Genomic DNA, 20,389 nt, shown 5'->3' on the forward strand with positions numbered 1-20,389 from the left:
CGGCCGATTCGGCGCCTGTCGGGGTCGATCCCACAAGGGGAGAAAACGGTAAAAATGGGAATAGTGGCAAAAATAGCTTTGCCCGACTCGGTGCTGCCGCGTCGTGGCCACATAGCGGCACTGCAGCGAGGGTTTAAAGATCCCCCTGCCCCGTCGGCTTTCAAAAGCCGCGCCTACCCCCTACTTTCTTACCCCATTGGCTGAGCCGCATGTCACTCAGATCCCGGCAGCTAATCAGCGGCGGCAGAGCAGCCGGGGGGGCGGGACTGCAGCGAGTGCTCCCGTTGGCTGGGATCCCTGAGCTCGGGATGAATGGGGCGGGCACTCAGTGCTGCCGTGCCGTGGCCGCGGAGCGGGATTGCAGCCTGGAGCGGGGAGGGGGCGCATTGCGAACAGAAACCGGAAGTGTGTCCGTACATGAACAGGAAAGGTGGCCTGACACAGACACCGGAAGAGGAATGGAAAAAGAGAAAGGAAGGCAAGGCATTTGCAGGAACAGAAAAAGAACGAACGAACTCCAGGGACCAGGAGACTAAAATTGCGGGGGGAAAAAAAGAGACGAATGCAGATTGGGACAGAGTTGGTTTTTTTTTCTGCTGAGGTTGTCTCCTGGCCATCTGAAAGTCAAGTTGAGGGACCAGGGCCGGGGTGGGGCGTGGCAGAGGGGAGATGGCGGCGCCGCCTCCACTAGGTGGCAGCACCTGAGGAGGCACTAACGGGTCTGTGCAGGGGCCGGGAGCTGCCAGCACGTGAGAGGGTGTGCCAGAGCAGGAGCCCTTTCGCCAGGAAAGGGGGAGGTGGAGCAGGGAGCGGGGCATGGTCACAGGGGACTCGGGGCAGCTGGGTCCTAAACTCTGCCCGCCCACATCTCACTCATTCAAGGATGCCGCCGCCGCCCCCCCCCAATCCATTCCCCCCGCATTTGGCCCCATGAGCCCCTCCAAAGACCCCCTTATCTATGTTCCCCCCCCAATCTCTCCTATTTTTATCTATTAACCTCCCCAAAAAATCCTAAATCCTCCTAAATCCATGCCTGCCCTACTAAAAAAACCCCACCCCCTTGGCCCTGTAACCCCCCCCTGCACCCCCACAAACACAACCTGGAACACAGGGAGGGCTGTAATTTTTTTTTTTTGGGGGGGGGGTTGTTGCTGTAAGTGCAATGTCTGCAGAGAGACCCTGGGTACAATGCTGGGGGGGGGGGCCTGGACTCCCCTGTGTGGCGGGGGCAAAAAGGGGAGTGAAGGGGGGTAAAAAGGGTGGGGGTTCACAAAAAGTGAGGTATAAAAGAGGGCTGGGTGTTGAAAAAGTGATGGGGGGGTAAAAAAGAGTAAAAGGAGGGTGGGGATAAAAAAGGGGCAAAAAAGACAGGTGTGGTAAAAAGGGGGGTGATGGGAAAAAAAGGGGGGGTAAAATGGGGCTGGGGGGCAAAGAAAAGGGGGCAAATTGGAGTTGGGGGCCAAGAAAGGGGGGTGGGGGTAAAAACAAAAAGAGATTGGGTGGCTAAAAGGAGAGGGGGTAAGGAGGGGCAGGGGTCAAAAAAGGGGGGTAGGGGTAGAAAAAGGGGAGCGGGCCTTAAAAAAAGGGGGGGGTAAAAAGGTGGCTGGAGGCAAAAAAAATGCCAGGTGGGGGCTAAAAAGGGGAGTAAAAAAGGGGGGTGGCTTAAGTAAAGGGGGAAAAATGGGGAGTAGGGGTTAAAAAAAGGGATGGGGGCAAAAAAAGAGGTGTCAAAAGAGGGGTGGGGGGCAAAAAAAGAGGTGTCAAAAGAGGGGTGGGGGCCAAAAAGGGGGGTGAAAAGGGTATGGGGGTAGAAAAAGGGGGGTGACACTAAGAAATGAGCAGTAAAAAGGAGGATGATGGCAAAAAATGGAGGTAAAAAGGGTGTGGGCCAAAAAAAGGGGGGGAAAGAGATAGGTGGGGGCCAAATAAGGGGTTTAAAAAAAGGCGGGGGGGGAAGGGTTGGCCACCTCAGGGCAAACTTGCCTTTGGAAGGGGGCAGGGGGTTTTGGGGGCTCGGGGGGGGGTGGTCACTTCTTGGCAAAGGAGATCTTCATGGCATTGCTCTGGGTGATCTTGAAGCCCTGGAGGGCCTCGTGGGCTGCCCCTGCCTGCACCTCACCCTCAAACTCCACAAAAGTGATGTCATGGCACCCCAGGATGAGGCGAACCTCCCTGAAACCTGGGAATCTGAGGAAAAAAGGGGTGAAGGGGACCCCAAAATCCAACTAGCCCCCCCAAAACTGCTCAGCACCCCCAAACCATCCCACAGAGCCCCAAAACTCCCCCAAATCCACACAGAGCACCCCAAAAATCTTGTTGAACCCAAGGAATATGGAAACAAGGGGGGGGAAAAGGTGGGAAAAAGAAAAGGGCAGGAAAAAGGGGACCCCAAAATCCACCCTGGCCACCTCAAAACCCCCAGCCCCCCAAAACTCCCCCAAATACATACAGAGCAACCCAAAAACCCTCATTGAACCCTAGGAATGTGGAAAAGAGGGGGTGAAGGGGGCCCCAGAATCCAAACTAGACCCCCCCAAATACCCCCAGCCCCCCAAAAAGACTGCTCAGCCCCCTCTAAAACACCCCACAGAGTCCCAAAACTACTCCAAATCAACACACAGCACCCCACAAACACTCCTTGAACACCAGGAATGGGGGAAAAGGGGTGAAGGGGAACCCAAAAATCCACCTAGCCCCTCCAAACTGCTCACCCCCCCCAAACACCACACAGAGCCCCAAGATTCCCCCAAATCCATGCACCCCCCATAAAGCCCTTTAACCCCAGGAATGTGGAAAAAAGGGGAGGAAAGGGGTCAAGTGGACCCCCAAATCCAACCCAGCCTCCCCCCCAAACCCCTTGACATGCCCCATATCCACACAGAGGCCCCAAAACACCCATGAATCCCCCCAGAATCCTCACAGGTCCCCTCAAAATTGCAGAGGAGCCCTACAAATCTTAGCCAAGTCGCCCCATATTCCCCACAGGGACCCCAAAATCCCCATGAATCCCTGCAGATCTCCCCAAAATCCTTATGGATGTCCCCAAATCCCTCTGGATGCCCCCATAGCTGCTGAGGAGCCCCCCAAAATCCCTTCACAGCCCCCTGAAACCCCCCGAAACAAAGCTATGCCCTTGAAATCCCTACAGGGCCCCCCAAAACCCTCAAAATGCCCATGCATCTTTCCAAACCTCCCTGGATGCCCCCAAAACCCCCTGGACCCCTCTAAGCCAAGCCCTCCCAAATCCCTCCAGGGCCACCCAAAACCCTCAAAATCCCCATGAATCCCTCCAAACCTCACCTGGATGGCCCCAGAACCCACGTGCATCCCCCTAGAATCCTCACAGAGCACCCTTCTCCACTCACTAGTTGAAGAGCATGGAGAGCATCAGCTCGTTGGTCTCCTCCGGGAGGTTGGTGAGGAACAAGGTGTGGTTGGGGGGGTTTTCTGAGAGCTGGGGGGGGAGTGAAAAAGCAGCATCCTCTGAAATCAGCCCCCCCCCCCCCCCCCCCCCCCCGTAACCTCAAAAATTGGGGGCTTGGCTCATTTGGGGTGGGTTTTGGGTGTACTCACGGTCTGCAAAGCGGGGAGCTGGCCTGGCAGGACAGCGGTGGGGCCCATGCTGGGAGGTGGGATCATGCCCATGGGGGGAGGGGGGGGCAGAAAAAGGGGGTGGCCCCCCTATGTGGTGCAGCAACCTCAGTGCCATCACCATCCCCTGCGGGACAGGGATTGGAGGGTTTGGGGGGGGTCCTGTGGGGGGGTGCTGTGTGGGGTAAGGAGGTGTCTGGGGGGGGGCCCTACAGGAGTATAGGGGGTTGGAGGGGTCTTGTGTGGGGTAAGGAGGTGTTTGGGGGGGACCTATGGCAGTATAGGGGTTCTATAGGGGACTGGGGGGAATCTGGTGTGGAGTGTATGGAAGGGGTCCTATGTGGATATAGTGGTTCTATAGAGGCCTGGTGGGGGGTCCTATGTGGGGTAGAGGGTCCTATAGGGGTATAGGGATTCTGTAGGGGGCTGGGGGGTGTTTGGGGGGTCCTGTAGGGTTACAGGGGTTCTATAGGGTTTGGGAGGGTCTTAGGGGGATTGAAAGGGTCCTGGAGGAGGTCTTAGGAGGATTGAGAGGGTCCTGGGGGGGCTTGGGGGGGTCTCCCCAGTAACACTCAAAACAGGGGGGTATATAGGGCAGGTAGTTGCCCCCTTGTGGGAAACCTCAGCTGGTCTGAGGAGTTGGAGTGTGTGAACTTAAACATTGGCCTTGAATAGATGCCCGTGTATCCTTGGAGAAGCTGGAAGGCACCAAGAAGAGCCGAGTAAACAAGATTAGGAAGCTGCCAGGCCGCAGGTGGAATCACCCAATTATGAAGTTACAACTGAGAAGGAGTCGTCCAATTATGAACCGTCGGTCTTTAGCTAAACCAATCGTGCATGGACACGCAGCTTGGGAAGTGGTATAAAAAGTCTTGTAAAATCAATAAAGATGGTCTTTTGGCCCACAACTTCTATGTGTCGTGGATTGCCCTGACTGCAACACTCCCTCCCCATCCTTCCCCCCCGGTCAAAGAAGCAACAGAGCCGAGAGCTGGAAAACATGAACATTTTATGTACGAGAAACATGTTTTTTTCCACATCCTGGAAGGGAGGGAAAAAAAAAAATCTCTTTTTTTTCCTTGTTGGTTGGAGGTTTTGGTGTTGTTTTTGGACTTGATCCAGAAAAAAAAAGCCAAAAAACCCCAAACAAACAGCTGAGAGAAAGCCCTGGGACACCCCCCCATACCTGGTAAGTGCAATAAATAACATGAAGAGAACCAGAAACATCACACACACACCCCCACACACACACCCACACCCGACAGAGCCGATGGGAGACGCTGCCCCTACATTTGAAGCAGGGGGAGAAACTGAGGACTCTCCCCCGAGATGTTTGGAGGGTGGAGGGGCGGGGAGAAAACTGGGGACACTCCCTTGAAGGGTTTTGGGGGTAGAAAACTGGGGACACCCCCCCCGAGGGGGTTGGGAGGGGAAAAGGGGGGCAAAAAGGTTCCAGGGCAGGGAGTGAAGCCTCCAGCCCCCCCCCCCAAAAGTGATGGGAGGGTTAATGACTGGTGTCCCCCCCAAATCCACATTGGGAATGGAAAATGGGGGGGCCCATCACAAAAAAAAGGCACCCCCCTATCCAAGCATGGCTGGTGGGGGGGCTTTACCCCCCTCTCCTCAAAGCAGGAGCCCCCCCTCTATAAAGCCACTCCCCCTCCCCCCCCAAAATATATTGCCGGTGGCACTGCGAAGGGGGGTGTGTGTCATTAAAGAAGGGGGATTTGACCCAATTTGGAGCTGGGGGGGGACACAGGGACACACACACACACCACACCCCCCCTTGGCCAAACCAAGCCACCTTGGCCAAACCCAACCAGCGCTGGATCTGTGGGGTGTGGGAGGGCTCTGGCGAGGCAGGCGGACCTGGGGGGGTGAGAAAAAGAGAGAGAAAAGGGAGGTTTTGGCGGGGTCGAGGTGGCATCTCACTGGGTTCAGCAGGAGCCTGGGGCATCCTGCAGTTGGTGTACCTGCTGCAGCAAGGCAACGTTTTGCTGGACCCCCGAGGCCATGTTGTCCATGTCGAGCTCGCCTGTGGGGAGAAAACGGGACCTTCCATCCTCAGGATCCAAAAAAAAACCCCAGAAGATCCAAAATCTCCAGTCCCGAGATCCAAAACCTTCTCCAGGATCTCAACCTCTCCATCCTCAGGCTCCAACCCCTCTCCCTCATCCCAACAAAACCGATCTGGCGTCGCCGTACCTGACCCAATCTTGTCCAGGATGGCCCAGGCACATATGAGGAACGCCTCTTCCACGTTCTGCACTGTTGTGGCACTGGTTTCCAAGAACAAGAGCCCTGGGAAGCACAACCACCTTATTAATTCCCACCATCGTTAATTCTTAATTAAAGCCGACATTTCTCCCTTCCATCTCACCATTCTCCTATGCGAAGCCTGCAGCTTCCGAGAAGGTCACTTCCCGATGGGCATTTAAATCCTTCTTGTTCCCGCAGAGGGTGATGATGACGTTGGGGCTGGTGAGTGTACGGATGTCCGTCAACCAGTCAGTCAACGTGTTGTACGTCTCCTGGCTGGAATTGGGGAAAAAAAGGAGGGGTCGAGCCCTGATTTTTCCCAATTCCAAAGTTTTTTTGGGATTTATGTACCCACCTGGTGGTGTCATAGAGCAGCAACATGCTGACTGTGCCCCGGTAGTAGCTCCTGGTTACTGACCTGAGGAGGAAGAGGAGGAGGAAGTAATGGGTAGGAGAAGACCACCTGGAGGCTCTGGTTTGGGGACTCGGAGGCTCTGGTTTGGGATGCTGGGAATGATTCCTTCATGGGAAGGCTGGTGAAGCCCTGGCAGAGAGGTTCAAAAGCTGGGGAAATGAGGTGCTCAAAGATGGTTTAGTGGTGGACAGGGGTAGTTGTACTCGATGATCTCAAAGGTTTCTTCCAACCAAATGATTCTATGGAGATGCTGAGCGTAGTTGGAGAAGGTGGGAAGGGTCTGGAGACCAAATTCTAGGAGGAGCAGCTGAGGGAGCTGCACCAGGAGGGGCTCAGATGGGACATCAAGAATGATTCCTTTGTGGAAGGGCAGTGAAACCCTGGAAGAGGCTGCCCAGGGAGGCGATGGAGTCTCCATTCATGGAGGGGTTCAATAGCCGGGGAGATGAGATGCTCAGAGATGGTTTAGAGGTGGACAGGGATGGTTGGATTCAATCATCTCCAGGCTTTTTTCCAACCAAACCATTCCAGGTTTCCATAGGTTCCATTTTGAACAATAAGAGAAGCCCAAATGCCATCGGATGCCGCTGGGAAGGATTTGGTTTTCCCCTACCTGTATTGCTCTTCACCAAGCGTGTCCCAGATCTGGAGCTCCACCATCTTTTCACCAATGTTGACCAACTTAGAGCAAAATCCCATCCTGATCTTGGGGTTGCAATCCTGTTTGACTGCAGAAAAGATGAGATGGAGGAAGAAAGGATTGCAATATGCTTCCAAATTCCCTTAAACACCCCAAAAGTGCCTCAAAAATACCCCAAAACGATAAAAAAATACCACCAAACCACCCCAAATAGCCATCAAACACCTGAAAACACTCTCAAAACACCATAAAATTCCCTCAAACACCAAACATTCCCCCAAATGCCACAAATAACCCAAAAAGCTCCCCCAAAATGCCCCCAAATGCCCCCCAAACCATCAAAATGCCCCAAAATGCCCTGTTTACACTTGTTTCGGATGAATCTGTACAGCAGGCTGGATGTCACGTTGCCCGTGCCCCCCGATAATAATGAATTTGAAGAGGAAACCTGAGGAGAAAAAGGGGAAAAAAGAAGATGATTTGGGGCAATTCCTGCCATTTTCCCTTCCAACCCCACCTGGAAAAGCGCCAAAATCAGCATTTTTAGCCTCATTTTGGTGCCTGCCAGAAGCTAGAGGAGCCCAAAGGGTCTCCAAATCCCATGGGCCCATAGAGTCCCTATAGGACCCATACAGACCCCTCATAGGGTCCCTAGAACCCCTATACAACCACCAGAGACCCTACAGACCCCCTATAGAGTCATAGAATCATAGAATAACCAGGTTGGAAGAGACCCACTGGATCACCGAGTCCAACCATTCCTATCAAACACTAAACCATGCCCCTCAGCACCTCGTCCACCCGTGCCTTAAACACCTCCAGGGAAGGTGACTCAACCACCTCCCTGGGCAGCCTGTTCCAGTGCCCAATGACCCTTTCTGTGAAGAATTTTTTCCTAATGTCCAGCCTAAATCTCCCCTGGCAGAGCTTGAGGCCATTCCCTCTTGTCCTGTCCCCTGTCACTTGGGAGAAGAGGCCAGCACCCTCCTCTCCACAACCTCCTTTCAGGTAGTTGTAGAGAGCAATGAGGTCTCCCCTCAGCCTCCTCTTCTCCAGGCTAAACAACCCCAGCTCTCTCAGCCGCTCCTCATAAGGCCTGCTCTCCAGCCCCTTCCCCAGCTTTGTTGCTCTTCTCTGGACTCGCTCCAGAGCCTCAACATCCTTCTTGTGGTGAGGGGCCCAGAAATGAACACAGGATTCAAGGAGCGGTCTCAGCAGTGCTGAGTACAGAGGGAGAATAACCTCCCTGGACCTGCTGGTCACGCCGTTTCTGATAGAAGCCAAGATGCCATTGGCCTTCTTGGCCACCTGGGCACACTGCAGGCTCATGTTCAGTCGGCTTTCAACCAAGACACCCAGGTCCCTCTCCTCCAGGCAGCTTTCCAGCCAGACTTCTAGTCTATAGCACTGCATAGGGTTGTTGTGCCCCAAGTGCAGGACCCGGCATTTGGCCTTGTTAAACCTCATGCCATTGGACTCTGCCCAGCGGTCCAGCCTGTTCAGATCCCTTTGCAGAGCCTCCCGACCCTCCAGCAGATCGACACTTCCACCCAGCTTAGTGTCGTCCGCAAACTTGCTAAGGGTGCACTCGATGCCTTCTTCCAGGTCATTGATAAAGACATTGAACAGGGCTGGACCCAACACTGAGCCCTGGGGAACCCCACTTGTCACTGGCCTCCAGCTGGATTTCACACCATTTACCACCACTCTCTGGGCCCGGCCATCCAACCAGTTTTCCACCCAGGAGAATGTGCGCCTCTCCAGCCCAGAGGCTGACAGTTTCCGAAGCGGAATGCTGTGAGAAACTGTCAAAGGCTTTACTGAAGTCCAGGAAGACCACATCCACAGCCTTTCCCTCATCCAGCAGCCGAGTCACTTTGTCATAGAAGGTGAACAGGTTAGTTTGGCAAGACCTGCCTTTCACTTACAGGAAACAATAAAGGTGTGCAACACTGATGGAAAGCCGGAAAGTTCTATCAATCTTTTATGGTCTATTTGTAAGATTGACTTTCAAATTATGGTATTCATACTTCGTGTTGGCTTTCCATACAAAGGTGAATTCGCCAATGGAAAATACTAATAAAGAACTGCCACAATAATATTTTTGAGGCTACACGTGAAACAGGATGGTGAAAAGAAACCAGAGGCTAATATTTAGTTTATACCTTTAAATGGGCTACAACAAATAGGTTTGAGAAGTCCCTAATGGGAATGAGAATGAAAATTATACAGCTGGGGTTAAAATTAAGAAGAAAGATTAATCCCAAAGTTAAAAAGCCATATAATATCCCATTCTGAAAAGCACAGAGGAACATCTTGGCTCAAAAGAAAGAGGAAAAAAACCAAAACCTAACCAGAAAATGTCAGTTGGCTTGATAAAGCAAAGAGAAAAAAATACAAGGATTTGACTTTGGAACATCAGCAATAACCAAAGCAAAAATACACTTCACATTAATAGAGCCAGCAATTATAGCACAATGTGAGAAAAATGTATTTCAATACTGACAGCTGATGACTCAGAATTCATTCCTTTAACCAATGTTTCTTTTTGTTTCTTTAAAATTGTCTGAAATGGTCTTTGCTATATGTCCCAGCATCAAAAGCTCTACGGGACTTCAGTGTTCAGACCAATTACATTTCTGGGCTAGGGAATATAGATTACTTTGTAATAAACCTTTCTTTCAGAAATAAAAATAACCATACTAACGCAGTCAAGTGCCAGAATCCATGGTTGACACTCAATTTATTCTTTGATAGCCAAAAGAATATGATTTTGGACTTACCTTTTTCTTCTCCCTCTCCCTCCTCTTTAAAGGAAGAAAAATTTTACATAAAGATTTTTTTGTGGGAAAACAACTAAGATTATTCATATCTCTATCACTAATATCCAATATTAGTAAGCTAAAAGGAGAAATAAAATAAAGAGCACATTATTATTCAAAAGCTTCTTCAATATTTTAATTGTGTATTTTATGAGAACTAAAACTGAGGACAAATGAAACTACCTCTCCTGTTTCCAAAACCTATCTTAAACATTGGAAATTTTCATCCCTCCAAAAAACAGAGGTCATAGAAAAGTGAGTTGGACAAAAGAAAAAAGTGAAAGTTTTGTAAATATTATCATTCACCCTTATTTTTGCTTTTCTTCACTGAACATTTTGAAAAAACTAGGGACTATATAACTCTTGCATGTCTATGTGAAAAAGGTAAGCACTATTAACTTGGAACTTTTAATTGTAAGAATAAATAGAATTTTTTTTTAAGATTTGCATGCAGTCTGCTGGAAACCTAATTCAAAGCTTTTCATGATAGACGCCCAAAATACAATTAAGCTTCATATTGTTGTACTTGTAAAACTATTTTTTCACTACATTTACACGTTTCATAAACCCTCACAAGTCTCAAATTCTCTCAAGCCAGACTTATTTTGAGCTATCAGTACTGATTTGTGTCATTCCTACAAATAGCTCGTAAGATACAGCTAATCCAACCCAAACAAGCACATTAAAAAACTCCTGTTCTCCAGATAACATCGCCTGCATCTAAGAAAAGAGCAAAAAGAAGTTTCCAGTATATTGTTGCTTACGTGAAACCTTCAATGAACTTCAGAGAGTTCATTTAATGACTGAGCTAACTTTAAAACTTGTAACATACAATGTCATATGGAAAACTATTTCTGACATACACTTCACATCTGTAGTCGATATGGATGCAAAAAATTAGAAATTCTGGCAATTAGAAATTTAGAAATTTGGGCAATCTGTAAAGATTTTTAAAGTATTCCAAACAAACCAAAATTAAGACAGGTTTGGAAAACTCAGTTGAGCATGAAATACGAGTTAACTGATTTTGAACATTTATTTCTGTATTTTTCCTGTAAATTTTCCTCAGAGGTGCATTACAATGTCATTGTATAGTAAGCAAAAATTCAGTGTTCACTTGAGGATACTTCAGTGTCACTGCTTAAAAATACAACATACTTTATAACTTGGTGTGGCACTGCATAGTTGCAGTTCCATGAGATGCATGGGGGGGTTTCTTACTGCTTTTATTGTGCTTTACTGTGGAGAGTGTTATAGGTTGTATAATTGGCGATTTCATAGAATCATAGAATAACCAGGTTGGAAGAGACCCACCGGATCATCGAGTCCAACCATTTCTTTCCATATAAATAAAACCAAAGGTTTTACTCAATATATTTTGGGAAAATACTAATTTATAAGTGTTGTCTAAACACATGTTTTCAAGAGGACTATATAAACAAATTCTTAGTCTATTATGCTCAGAAAGCATCATCACATCTGTGCTATCTAGCATACTGATCTGTCTGGACAACAGCAACAGATAATATTCATCTAAGATAGATGAAGTGAAGATCTCCATTTGACAGATCTGTGCCTTCCAGCTTGAGTCTATCATCCTCCCCACACAGAGATATGCTAAGTTATATATTATTGTTTCATGACAGCTAGTGTGAAAATCAGAGCCTTTAATGCAAAACAATACACCAACTTGTCCCTCACCCTAACTCACTGAACTTACCATGCCTGGAAGCAAGACTTTCTCCTCCAGTCTTCAGTCAATCCCCCAAAGCTATGTCAGGATAATGGAACCTGACAGTTTTACAGTAACAAGGCCATTAACCACCCTAAAGGAGCCTTGTATCAACCAACAAGAAGCAATTACCTAGACTCTTGACTCACTACCACCAGTCAGTAGCAGAGTTTGGTCTACCTAGAGACACCAATTCACAGCTGTAAGAATGCAAATCAGTATTTCCCCCTTTAAAAACAAGACCCAGTGACTTATTCAAAACAATGTTCACAGATGACCACTTATTTGTCCAAATCTCTCCAGAGACATTACTTCTGTGTAAAAGTTTTTATTCTACTACAAAATTTTCTCATTTAGGAGTATATACATTGATGTTTCAGATAGTATGAAAAACAGAGAAATGTGAGGGGCTTTGTAAGAAGGTGGATGTTGATCTACATCATAAAACTATGCAAACAGTCTTATGATGTAAAAAGATTTTGAGGTAAGGGAGTTACGTAAAGCGAATAGCTGTTTGGTTCGGGTTTTTTTAATTCCTTATGTTACTGAAGGTAAGCAAGTGGAAAACAGTGAGAAGCAAATATACGTCATTAGATGTCTAAGGATAGTGACAAATGTAAGAGATAAGAATTCTACCTACAAGTATTTATAATCCACCTTTCACATTTTCCTATAACAGAAAAATAGATCAAAATGAAAGTTACTTGTCCCTTTCCTATTGGCAGGAGAGCTTTTCGAGATTTTGGGATGTCACCTAGCACTCGTAAGCATCCCTCAAGTTTCTGTATATCATTTTATGGCTAATTTCAGCTCATGTTATGTTATCCATGAACCCCAAACTACCTGACCTAGACAGCAGAAATTGTGGAAGGGATCCAATTACTTTTTACTTGAAGTGAAAGCTGGTTAAACTCTCTATTCCATTCTATTTGAACTATTCCTCATTACATTAACATATCTTTTACATCATAAGGAAACTGGTAACAAGAAAATTCTTCTTATCTTTGACATTAGGATTTATTTAACATTAGGAACTTTTACAACTTATTAACAGATTTTTTTCCCCTCCTCTGTCAAGAAAAACAGAAGGGGTCACCTAAACATAGCACGTCCTAAGTCGTTTAATCTGTTCTTTAAAGCATTTATCAAATACTTGTTGTGCACACCTAAATCTTCATTGGATGGGCTCAATTCAGGTTTCTTTTATGGGAAGGTGCTGACACAAAAGTTATGCAGGGTAGGTTAGGTTGGTGTACATGTAAGAACAAGCCAGAAATGCAGGGGGAGAGGATTACTGCATAAAATGAGTTTAGAAACAAAGCTATTATTAGGCCTAATTGCAATTATCAGACAAAAGCCTGAGTGAAAGGAAACCCATTAGCTTCTTAAAATATATTTTCTTTTCAATAACTTATTTTTAGAGTAAAGGACAAACTAAAACCGTTGTGTCATCTTGAAACCAACTGACTTCAGGTTTCTTGACCAAAAAGGCTTTTTTTCCCAAACAGAGCTTTACGGAATCGGCATCTGAAACTACACAACAGTATTAAGGACAACATTAACTAAACCACATAATAGGTAAGAAGCGTTACGTATTTGTGAGTAGTTTTAGACTCTGCGAGTTTTAGACTCTTTCAAAAGAAGTGAGCCTTTTTACTAACACCTGAACTTCCCTGTAGCTGAAGAACTTTCTAATCCAGACCTGCTGTGCTGCGCATTACTACTTCATCGTCAGAATAAACCCAACAGAATAAAAAATCCTAAATTGGAAGGTAGGTGTATCAAGATGTAGCAGAAATCTGCAATGGCCCTTCCAACCTCTACAAACGTATATCAAAGGAACTAAGTTTTACAATCAATGTCTATTTGTGAAGTTGGCCATATCTGCAAGAAGTATTTGTACATTTTCAAGGGACTGCTGAAATTCTTGTCACTTCCAATGGTAATTATCCACGTCTCAGTGGAAAAGACTAGGAGAGGTTTCACCCACGTGAAAAAAATGAAGCTATGTTATAACATTAAACAAACACACTGATATTCCAGCAGTAACAGAGAAAGGGAAAGGTGTTTCAGTCCTGACCTACTGCCCACTGCCACTGTAAATTTAGTAAAAAAATTACTCAGCATCATTCAAAAGACAGTCTGTCTGTCCTAGAAAACCTCCATCTTCTGAAGGGCAGCTAAAAGTTACCTTGGAGAGACAACATGTCCAACTCTCCATATTTATTAAATTACAGGCATAAGAGGATGACCTTAGGGCTTGACTGGAGTGCAACTCCTTCCTAAATCCATTTTTGAGCACCCTAAATCTATTACCTTCCCCATCTATGCTTGTACATGAAAGGAGAAAGAAGACATGGTACTGTTATGCAAATATATGAAACATAATCTATATGAGCTATTACAATAAGGATGGAAGGTAACCTGTCCTGCAAAGTTATGATGAATGAAATTCCTAGGCTAATTCACCTATGAAGAAAGAAAAAGAAGCCACCCTCCCATTCAAGCAGAAACTCCAAATCTTATTCTAAAGGAAAAAGGAAGGAAAAAAAATCCAACCCTCAAATGTTTTTTTATCATGCAACTTATTTTCACTTTTCCTATAAGCACTGACAAATCCAGGATTTAACAAAATCATTACTTCTCAGTTTTAGGTGGAATACCCAAGCACTTCTGTTATCTGGGATATCAACATGCATGCAACTGATTATTGCTTTTGTGTCCATTTTGAAATATCACTGACTGATAAGCCTTTCCCCAAAGGCAGGAAAGAAATACTGAGAAGTTATTGTTGTTTTCTTCTCAGGAAGTCAGGAATTTTCCTATCTGAATTATGTATTTTCCTGAGCACATCGAAGAGTATAAAATGAAAATTCCTGGCATCCTGAATAGCAATCTCTTTTATTCAGCCATATGCCTCTTACACAATTAATAGAAAGGATTGCTAATAAGAAAGAAATTACAAAGTGCAAAAGTACTTTGGTGCCAGTGGGTTACAATAAATTTACAAATAATTTTTCATAAGGGGAGAGGAATGAAGTTGGAATTTACCTCACCTCATTAGTGTCTGACTGCAATGTTTAGTAAGACCAGGCAATATTAATAAATGTATGTTTACATGTAGAAAAAGCTCTATCTTGGCATTTTTTTCACAGAAGGCAGATGTTGATAACAACCACCCCAGGCTTTCTGTGACCTATTTAAAGGACCAATATACCACTTCATTGTCCTCTCATGCTGCCGAAGCCTACATAGAAGAATCACCCACATTAATTCCAGTATGATTAGCAGTGAGATGCTCCCTCATTCAAACATGGTTTGAGAGTGCAAGTGAGGGTTGCTGCTTCAGCTTTCACTTAAAGAAATGGAAGCATGAAAAAGGACAGAAATAAGAGGTTTAGGCAGCTGATGCTTGGGACAGTGAAGGTGAGCTAGTAAACACCTGTGGATGTCCAGTGCGTCCTTCCTTTCTTCCCTGTGTACTCAGTACTGGGGTAACACTAAAGCACAAACAAGCTATAGGAAAGTTCTGTTTGTGCTTCCGTACTGATAGTGAATTTGACTACGAAATTTGTATCATTGCTTATGATATGATTATCAATAATGATTTTATTAATATGACTTTCTGGTTATGATTTAACTACAAATCTAGTCTCACTCTGTAATTTTGATTTAACTACCTTTCATTTTACATAAACCATACTTCCTTCCATTCTTGATTTTCACAGTGACATTAGTTACTTGATCCAGAACTACCACGAGGCTCAGAAATAACCCAGTTGCAAGAGCAGGCTTGAAGTCTGATGAAGATTTGTGATCTCCATCTTCCACGGGTCATGGAATTGATAAACTGCATCAGAAAGAAGGGAAACGCTTCTATTGAAAGACATCACAAGAGATGATTTACAGTAGCAAGAGGTAACTCTCCTCATCAGAGGCAAGACTGACGTGTTGTGAGACTGAGTAAGAATCTATTTTGTCAGGTTACAGAGGTATGAATTGACAGTTACAAAAAGATTATTATAGTATTCTAGAAGGAACGCACCAGCTGCTTCTGATGATAAGTAAATACAGGAAATTTGCTGTAATAGGTAAGACTAATCAAACTATAGCAGTAATATCAATTTAATTTCCCCCCAAACTGCAACAGATTAGAGCAACAACTTATTAGCACACAGGATTAGCTCACAGAAAAAAACCCACTCTGCTCTGTTAGAATAGAGTTACACTTTCACTCTGTCGAAGTCCACTGATAACTGGGTATTGTTGCACCTATGGAATATCTACTGTTTATGGTATACCTAGGTGACAAGAAATGCTAAGCAATCAATTAAAGGAATTTAATTTAAAACATGCGCTTATATGAATCCGTTTGGAACTATGCATGTGGCTTTCCGTTACAGTGCTCCAAGCTGGAATTCTATTCAAAACCTGCTCTGAAACAGCCCCCTTTTTTTCAACATCTAAGAGAACACAGAAATGCTTCACACTAAAATCTTCATAATCAAAGCAGAGGCCTGTGACACCTGTAAATGCTAACTGCATTAATCAGGTTATACTAAATATTAGCTTGCCTTGAACTCAAATACAAGCATACTGAAACAGTGTAATCAACAACAGCATGTAAGTATTTTTAACACTGCGGTGGTATTGCCAGACACAATGTACTTTTTACATCAGTATGTAAGCAATGTGAATGCCCTGAGGAGCTGAACAAAGACCTGTAAGCTTAGCTGCCTACCAGGGTTAAACCAGAACATCAGTATATGTAGATTTATCCTTAATCAGAAATCACAGCTTATTAACAATTTATTTCAATTTAAAATTTACTCTTGCATCCTGCTGTTTTAACATAATACTTCTCTTTATGAATGCCCGTCTCTCTTTTTCACTATCACTCTCAATTTATACTTTAAGTAATTACCTCAACTAGGACAAAATGATTCTTCTTTCACCTGACCATTTCCTTCCCTGAACTGCTTCATTATCTGTCTTACCTGCCCCTTTTGTCATCTCCTACTATCAGTGCTATGCTGTTTTTCTGCCCAGTCTGGTCTTGGAGCTATTTCTCATTCCAAATGTTTTTTATTTTTAAATCATATCTCCTTCCTAGCCTTGTTCATAGTAAACACTGTTCACCTCTTGCCATTCAAATCCTTAACGTCATCCTATCCATCGTCAGTTTTGGGCATCTTAGCACAGATACGCAATCTTTTATAATGCTATGCACAGCAATTTCTTTGGGTAACAGCAAGATGCCTTGCGTGACTGTTTCCCTGAAACCCTCTTTTCTATGAGGAAAAGTAAAAAAGAACCTCATGTAATGTTAAAGCATCGGTGCTTTTAAATAATTCAATATTTGCAAACTTTGACCAGAGCAACTCTTGGTCAGTTCCTGGTGCTATCACATTGGCTGGGTGGGAGATAGCTACAAATCGTTGCGACTCCTTTACTAAATAAGGAAACAAGAAGTACAGTTCAGAAGTGTCTTAGAACTTCTTCTCCACACAATTCCTAAGTAAGTCTTAAAAGAAGAAATGCAGAGGCTATTTTTAGAGCTCTTTTTAAGAGTTCCTGCATTCCAGGTGTCTGTGATTCACTGTCTGAAAAGTTTCAAAGTTGCAGTACCATCAGTCAGTTACATATAAAGTTATTTTCTATTGAGGTACATTTTGAGAAAACGCTGGCAGGCAAAAAATACCCAAATGCTAATTTGGGTGGTAGCTAAAGCACTCTCTTACATTAAATATATCAAATCACATGCAACAAAACTTCCAAGTAGTGCTGAACCCAAAACACAAGAACACCTTTTTTATGATGTTGTTTTTTTCTGTTTTAAAAGGATTTTTAGAAACAAGCAGGAGATTAAAATAATGTGAACATCTGTCATACAGTTAAAAGACTTTATTGTTAGTTATCTACTTTGCAAAGGAAATTGAATACAACAACTATATTAAACCTCTTTCCCAGACTTTGACTGGGGCACTAAATTAAGTGTAACAAAGTGGAGAAATGCTGTAACACATGAATGTTACCTTCCCGATGAGAACAAAGGCTGAAAAGAGTTGCTGAAAATGTGTTTTAAACCTACAGTGAGAAGTTCACTCTTTTCTAGAAATTGTTAGGGCAAAAATCTCTTTACCTTCTAGCAAAATAGGCCTGGCTACACACAGACAACAGGCACATTTTAGTTAAACTTTTTTTACGAAGTGCAATTTAACTGTTCTCTTCATTGCACAGCTTGTCAATTTCCTATTACTTAATCTCAAACGTAGAGCAACACATTTCACACTGTTGCCACACACATACTAAAGCGCCATCCTTTGGGCTTCTAGGAAATGACTTGTATATCTTATCATCTCCCACTCCTCTGCCATCCTCCAAGCATGTTGCCCTGCCCGTCATCTTCATATCTGGTGCTTCCAAAAATTCCTCACAACACTGCTAGCCTCGTCCTGTTCAGAAGGCAAAGCAGGTTCACGTGCTGGTGTTTCCCCACTTTTCTGTGTGCTGATTATAAAAGGAAGGAAAAGGTAAACACAGACCAGAAGACAGCAGAGCATAACCCTGAAACAGCACAGGATAACATGCGAGAAGAGTGTTTTGGGAGAAAAGGCAAGCATCACTACCCTTGGGCGCCTATTACCCTCTCACCTAGTATTTAAGTGCTATCCAGGAAAGAATTCTCAGGCACCACCACTGTTCCCTTCCTTTTTAATTTCCCTGTTCTTCTCCGGGGACAGATTGATCTTTGTATCTGCTATGTTCATTACCTGCTCACCAGACTCCTTCATTTCTACTGCTTTTTCATCCCTCTTTTTACATGATCAGTTTTGTTATTAACAGTGTTAAAACTACCAATGGATAACACCTGGACATTACTATTCCAAACACTGTGTGGCTGTCATAAAATTCCTTTTGGTTTTACAGATACTTTACAAGGTATGTGAAATTGCTGGTTTATTTAAAGGCCAAAAAGTACCTGACCAACAGGCATGCAAGAGAAAAATGCGATCAATCCATTTAGAAGATCTGTCTATAGGGCTGCGATTAACAAATAATTTTGGTTGTGGCAAATCTAGCGCAAGAATTCAGAACTTTCAGTCCATACCAGTGTGTGTTCACCCACAGCACCTACCTTTCCCTTATGTGGCAAAAGCCTTTTTTCATTGGCACTTTTCTTCATATTTCCCTTTTTTCCCCCCTAATTCAAAAACCGTTTTTTTGAAAGTTATTTGCACACCTGGCTCTCTGACAGATCACCTCATCTCACATCACATCTTTAGGCAAAACCTTATGCCCTACACTGCTTTCAGGACAGAGCTGTAGCTTGTATTTTAGATGATCTCCCACTAGTGTGATACAAATATGCTATCATTCTGCTGATCTGTTACATTCTGTTTCTGAATACACAGTCCAAAAATAAACTCAGAAAGCAAGACTGCTATTGTGGTTGAGCACTCAGTCCCAGGGACTCCTAATTTTGCTGATTTCCTTTTTTTTTTTTTCTTTTTTCCCTTTTCCTGGAATAACAGCACATTTCTCTCATGTATTAGTTTGCCACATTCTGTCTGTAGCCCTGACTTTTTTATTATTTTCTACTCCTACTGTTATTTATTTAATATGCTGTTATTCATTCCCCAGATACTCATTTAAAATAAAGCAGACTGCATCCTACTGGACACTTCTGGATAGCTGCCTAAAAAAAAAAAAATTACACACGTAGATCTGCCCGCTCTCTGTATAACCTAGGAATTTAAAAGTTTTAAAGAGCTTACTACAAAGACCTCAAACTTTACAGTAAGTTCTTCAAAGGTTTTAAATTCCTAAGCTACACTGAGAGAAGACAGACATATGTGGGTTGTTTGGGTTTTTTTTAGGTAGATAACCAGAACTATCCAGTGGGATGCAATTTTCTTAAAGAGATTTTTATGTCTTTTTATGTCTTTGTCACTAGTTCATATCCACACTGTCACAACTACTTCAGGTTGCAAGCAATTTAAAAGAGCTAAAATAAGGCAGCACCTTGTTTTTATTAAATTGCTACTAAGTACTGATATTGGTGAACGTTAGCTATCAAGTCACTTAGGAAATGCATGGGCTCCTATAGCCTATATTCTTCCAGCCAGTAATGAGGGTGTCAGACTGGCTGCTGAGCAGTTAAACTACCAAACGCTTCCCTGTTCCAAGGAAAGTAGACATTTTCAGCTTCTCACATAACCACCAGTTTTAGGCTAAGTTCCTTTCTTGGTCTGAACTCTCTGCTTAGTAAATTCAAATTAACGTTATCCTTTACTTATCAATCATACACTCTTACACACCATATGTTTGTACGTTATTCTTTTGTTCCCTAATTGAAGTACTCGTGCCGCTTGCTAGAAAGGGTAGAAGAAGCAAGAATATGAAATACCTGCCCTTACAAGGCCACTGGCGCTGCTATCCTTGCATTCATGCCTATCTTGGACTTTCTCCTGCCCAGACATTACGCCCACTCAAATACTGCAAAGCTGCTTTGACAACTGAACTCTTTCTCACTCTGGAACAGCTCATCACTATAGAGACAAGCATCACATCAGTTCCTGGGCTAAGCTCTACTGCTCAAATCCAGCAGTCATGCAAGAAGGAGACAAACAGTGCAAAATACGGTTGGACTTGGCACTGCCATGTTGGTGGCAATAAGAACACATATTTAATGGTCTAAGACAACTGTTAGCCAAAGTGTACAAACACTTCGAGTGCTGGAGGAGAGTTTATGAAGACATGCATGTTTCCTCATACTGTTACACAGACAGACATACGCGTATCAAACAGCTTTCCACAAAGTGAAGATACAATGCACTAGAATGCACTCACGGGTATAGACTAGCACTTCAAACCAGGTATCTGCAGTGTATCCTTGTCGTGGTACACAGCTTCATACTTCCAATGGG

The 20,389-nt window shown here is 44.4% G+C and overlaps 1 pseudogene; it reads right to left on the reverse strand.

Annotated features, from left to right (window-relative positions):
* Positions 1–230: 230 nt before the first annotated feature.
* LOC138733801 (ras-related protein Rab-4B-like) overlaps positions 231–20,389 on the reverse strand; it is a 34,802-nt pseudogene continuing 14,643 nt past the window's right edge.

Source organism: Phaenicophaeus curvirostris (assembly GCF_032191515.1).
Source record: "Phaenicophaeus curvirostris isolate KB17595 chromosome W unlocalized genomic scaffold, BPBGC_Pcur_1.0 scaffold_34, whole genome shotgun sequence".
Classification (NCBI taxonomy): Eukaryota; Metazoa; Chordata; class Aves; order Cuculiformes; family Cuculidae; genus Phaenicophaeus; species Phaenicophaeus curvirostris.